We start from the raw sequence: 6000 nt of genomic DNA, 5'->3' as shown, positions 1-6000 counted from the left end.
CTTAATGCGGGGACTTTCCCAGACCCCTGGAAGAAATAATATATTTTTCCGGTTTTTAAGAAAGGTAACAAATCTGATATTACTAACTACCGTGGAATAGCTTCACTGTGTGCAGTGCCCAAGTTATTTGAAATAATTATTCTCGATTTCATAACTCACAAATGCAAGGACTACATATCTGAAACTCAACACGGTTTCATGCCTAAGAGGTCAACATCTACAAACCTTGTAGCTTACACATCCTTCATCATCCGATCTTTACAGTCGCATCGACAGGTTGATGCTATCTACACAGATTTCTCAGCGGCATTCGATAAAATAAATCATCAAATAACAAATTCTAAACTCGACGGACTGGGCTTTAGTGGCGCTTTACTGGATTGGATGCGTTCCTTTGACTGTTAGCTCTGGAGTACCTCAAGAAAGTCACTTAGGACCGTTCATGTTTTTACTCTACCTCAATGATCTCAACTTCTCCGTGAAATGTTTCAAACTATCATTTGCTGATGACTTCAAACTATATCATCCTATAAAGGAACTAGAAGATGCACGTTTTCTGCAAGCTCAGTTTGACACTTTCGCCAAATGGTGCCACAATAACAGGATGGTACTACCCGCATAGCGTTTTGGCTACCTGGGCAGCCATGGCCACCAGACGACTACCAAAATTGATTCAGTGACGGTTGTCAAATCCCATTTGACAAAACAAAGTCGCCTGTATCTAAGTTAGCCGAGCGTTTTCATCTTCTCACCTTCGCTGAAAATGTCAAAGATTTCAATGTGGAAAAATCCTGGTGAATGCGGTTGTATCATTTGAGTTGTATATCTGGCAGCGGTGAGGCAGTCGGTCACCAGAATGTCGGCCAGCCAAAAAGCTACGAACAAAGCCGATATTTGTAGATCGATGCTGTCTACCATCATATAAAAATGTTCGAAAAGAAAAAAGGAATACGTTGAATTTTGCTCCAATGCAACCAACCAGCAGCTGGATGACGAAATCGCTTTACGTGACCGATTGAGCCGATTTTTTAAATAATATTTTTTTGAGAAGGATCTCGTTGTCACCCTTTTTCTAGGGGGAGAGGAGCTTCCATTTCCCTCCTGCGAGGATTGAGGGGCACTTCGTTCGTGGTTCTTCTCGTCATCCATTGCCGCATCGATGGTATTGTTGTCGTTGCCATCTTCTTTTCGTTGCTAGCTCCTGTAGATGCACCTTGTTGTACATTGGTTGCAATTGCTGGATGGTTGAAGGGTAAGTTGTTAACTGCAGCTGGTGTACTTTGCTCTATAGGGGATACGTTGGATGGTTTCGTTGAAGGGGATGCTTCATTGTTGTTGGTGGCTGTCACAGGTGTACTGGGCTGCTTGGGGTTGGTGTGAAGCAAGCACCGTTGTCCTTTGGTGTGGTTGTCTCCTTGTCCAGTTTATCACATGGCTTACCGTAGTGAACAGCTTTTTGGCAATATTGACATGTGGCCATCTGATTGTCGTAGGTAACAAGTGATTTGCATGGAATTCTTGTATCTTGACCGAAAATCACATAAGGTATAGCCTTCTTCAAGTTTATGCGTAACAAACGTACGCCATTTAGAATACCGGGGAAAAAAATTCTTCCACTTTCCTTTTTCGATAGAGAGAATCTCTCCGTATTGGGACATAGTTTTGCGAATATATGAATCGGTGACGTTTGAGGGAAGATCATGCACACGCACTTCTATAGCACTATCTTCCATATATACTGGAATGTTGTACTTAATGTTCTCGTGCTCCACATAGTGCACATTGTTATTGTCTTTAGCGAGTTGAATTGCATCAAACTCTTCATACAACTGGATGTAAACAACATTATTTGTCTTATTGCATTGAAGTAAATACACACGTTTAATGTCAAGATGCATTTATTCCTTTAGCAAACCTTCAAGTTCTCGTATCGAAGGTCGAATTATGCACTGCCTGAAGTCAACAACAATTGTATTCTTTCGTGTCGGCGGTAACTTTTGTTCGCTTGGTTCACTCATTTCGAGGTCGTTCTATTGTTCACTACACAATACTGTACTTGGTTTCTTCTGTCCCGAACGTAAGCGGTTTTGTTTTATCGACTGACTTGGATGAGATGTGAAAGCGAACTGAAACTCTAATATTGAATTATTTGTGATTATGTCATACAACTGAAAATGTTATCATAAATTGATGATCATATTTCCGATGGCATGTAGCAAAAATTATGTTGATACATTAAATACAACGAGAGATATTCACGCTCTCAAAAACTTATCACTCTCTCAGAGGATCAGTTTTGAAAAGGCACTCCATAGTAAAGTAAGCCGTATTCACGGCAAAATGCTTACCCGTCCATCTCTGTACAATGTAATAAAATCTAACTCGTTTCTGATTGCTCAATGTTACTTCAATGTTATTGATTTTTTGCTAAATTGATAAATGTGTAAGTGTAAAAATCCGGCGGCCCTTTCTTTACACTCCAGCCAATCAGATCGGAATGAATTCCAAATATAAGGAATGGACAATGCTAACTAGGGTAGGCCTAAAACTCTAAAACTCAGCATGAAAACGTGCAAAATCGGAGAAGAAATGACGAAACTGAAAGTTACATCCATTTGCGCGCTGGATATTCGCTTCTGTATGTGTGAGGTGTGCTGATGCAGTGTTCACTTGAGTATATTGAATATCAATTAGCTGTTCATTTTGATTCTTCGATAACTAACAGGCCAAATTGGGACTATCGGTGATAGATTTTCCCACCTAATTTAAAGCGCTTGTATACCGGTGATTTGTTGTTGGATTTGCCACATTTAACTTGATTCAAAAGCATTCTCCTAGAAATGAATTGGTTGTTCGTGTGCACACTGGAATCGACATTTACAAGCAAAACGGTGGCTTACAAACGGATTCAGTTCAAAGTGTAGATACTTATTTTCCATTAAACGGGGTTAAACACAATGAACTATTGAAGCAAACAATAGACGTGTCAACCAGAACCCGTCAACTAGCTTGATGAGTGAATGTTAATGATTATTGTTGTCGATACTGTTTCAAATCTCTACATATGGGTTTTTTTGGAATAGGTTCGACGAGAAGATTTCCAATTTGATGTTTCAAGTCACTACTAAACCCAAAATGGCAATTTCCAGCATCTCCAAGTTTCATTAGCATGGAGTAGGACCCTGCACTATTGTTTATGACATTACCCACCGTTAATTTCGTTCGTTCAAACCAATCAGAGTAGCCTAAATATTGCTTTGTATCTCGAGTATTCTACAGAATCAGTGATTCTAGTTTTTCCTGATGTCAATCTGTATTGAATCAAAATATACCCGGAAAGTACAGTTTAAAAAATAGTTCGCCATGTACTAATTTCTAAAGGATAAAAGCAGTTTATCAAAAAGTAGATATTGTTGTCAATTAGATAATGGAATAATTTTCTTAAATTTGGTATTCAAAAATTATACGATTATAATTGAATAACTCTCAATTTCAATTTTCTGTAGTTTGCCTAAGAAATAAACCAAAATACATTAGTTCTAAGAAGCAGATCCGTGGTTGGTGAACGACTGGACAATGCGCAATTCAGGCCCCAATGTGGTTCTTAGCTTCTTGTCCTGTAACTCCTATCCCTACGAGGTACGAGTAACCATAGGAAAGATCGGGTAACAAACCCCGATGGGACCTTGGTCGTATGCTGACAGGGAAGGGGGTGCTAGCTTTCTCTTTACAGAGAGCGAGCTTACCCGAGCGTATGTTCCCCATGTTGGGGCGGCTCGAAACAGAGTCTGTTCCCCATGTTAGGAGCGGCTGATTATCGTCCTTGTGTCAGTATGGGACTCTAAACAGTGCTGACACGATGGCCCTCCGGCAAGACAGGAGGTTGGTGCAGGCCTAACAAGCCGCCCGGTAAACACATATTACGTACAATCAGGATATAAATGGCACATGGAATTGCAAATCGCTTGGCTTTCCAGGATACGACCGAATGCTGCATGATGAGCTTCACATCCGCGGCTTCGATGTCGTAACACTGCAGGAACTTTGTTGGACAGGACAGAAGGTGTGGAAAAGTGGACATCGAGCGGCTACCTTCTACCAGAGCTGTCTGACAACCAGCGTCCCAGGAACGGGATTTATAGTGTTGGGCAAGATGCGCCAGTGAGTGATTGGTTGGCAGGCAATCAGTGATAGAATGTGTGTATTGAAGATCAAGGGCCGTTTCTTCAATTGCAGCATAATCAACGTGCACTGCCCACATGAGACGAGATCCGATGACGAGAAGGAAGTAATTTACGCGCAGCTGGAACGAACCTACGACAGCTGTTCACGGCGGGATGTAAAACTCGTCATCCGCGACATGAATGCTCAGGTAGACCGGGAGGCAATGTACAGGCCTATGATCGGGCTGGAGAGCCTGCACGCGGTAACAAACGACAACGGCCAACGATGCGTGAATTTTGCAGCCTCCCGAGGAATGGTAGTTCGAAGCACCTTCTTCCCCCGCTAAGATATCCACAAAGCCACCTGGAGATCACCTGATCAACATACGGAAAATCAAATCGACCACGTTCTCATCGACGGGCGATTCTTCTCCGACGTCATCAATGTCCGCACTTACCACTGTGCCAACATTGATTCTGACCACTACCTTGTCACGGTTTGTATGCGCTCAAAACTATCGACGATGCACAACACTCGTCGCACAGGAACGCCGGGACTCAATCTCGAGCATCTACGTAGCGTTCTTACTGCAGAGAAATACGCGACTGGAGCTAGTGCTAACAACGGAAGAGCAGCTTGGCGCGGCGACTCTTGAAGACGGCTGGAGGAACATAAGGTCCGCCGTGAGTATCACTGCTGCAACCGTACTAGGTACGAGGTTATCGAATCGAGGAAATGACTGGTTTGACGGCGAATGTCAGCAGTTGGTCGAAGAGAAGTATGCAGCAAGGACGAGGATGCTGCAACACTGCACTAGAGCGAACGAAGAACGATACAGACAGGCGCGGAACAGACAGAACACGGTTTTCTGGAAGAAAAAGCGCCACCAGGAAGACTAAGATCGCGAAGCGATGGAACAGCTGTACCGCGCAAATGACACACGGAAGTTCTATGAGAAGGTGAACCGCTCACGTAGAGGCTACACGCCACATGCCGAAATGTGCAGAGATACCAGTGGTAATCTTCTCACGAACGAACGTGAGGTGATCGATTGGTGGAAGCAGTACTGTGACGAGCATCTGAATGGCGAAGCACAGGATACTGAGAACGACACAGGAATCAATCTGGGCGCACGTTCAGCCGACGACAGATTCCCAGCACCTGATCTGTCGGAGATAAGTGAGGAGATCGACAAGCTGAGAAACAACAAAGCCGCGGTCAATCTCCAGTAAACCAGACGAGCTGCTCAAACATGGAGGAGAGGCACTAGCTAGAACGCTGCACTGGACGATTTCCAAGATTTGGGAGAATGAGATTCTACCGCAGGAATGGATGGAAGGAGTGGTATGTCCCGTCTACAAAAAGAGTGATAAGCTAGATGGTTGCAATTACCGCGCAATCACACTGCTGAATGTCGCCTACAAGGTACTCTCCCAAATCCTTTACCGTCGTCTATCACCAATAGCAAAGGAATTCGTAGGGCCGTACTAAGCGGGATTTAATGGAGCCCGCGCCACTACGGATCACATATTCGCCATTAGACAAGTACCCCAGAAGTATCGTGAATACAACGTACCCACGCATCACCTATTCATTAACTTCAAAGCGGCATACAACACAATCGATCGAGAACAGCTATGGCAGATCATGCACAAATACGGTGTCCCGGATAAACTGACGCGATTGGTCAAAGCAACGATGGATAGAGAGATGTGCTACGTCCGACTATCTGGGACGCTCTCGAGTCCCCTCGAATCTCGAAGAGGGCTACGGCAAGGCGATGGACTCTCTTGTATCTTATTCAATATTGCCTTGGAAGGTGTAATTCGAAGAGCA

This window comes from Malaya genurostris, chromosome 2 (assembly GCF_030247185.1).
Source record: "Malaya genurostris strain Urasoe2022 chromosome 2, Malgen_1.1, whole genome shotgun sequence".
Classification (NCBI taxonomy): domain Eukaryota; kingdom Metazoa; phylum Arthropoda; class Insecta; order Diptera; family Culicidae; genus Malaya; species Malaya genurostris.
This window is presented reverse-complemented; position numbering follows the sequence as displayed.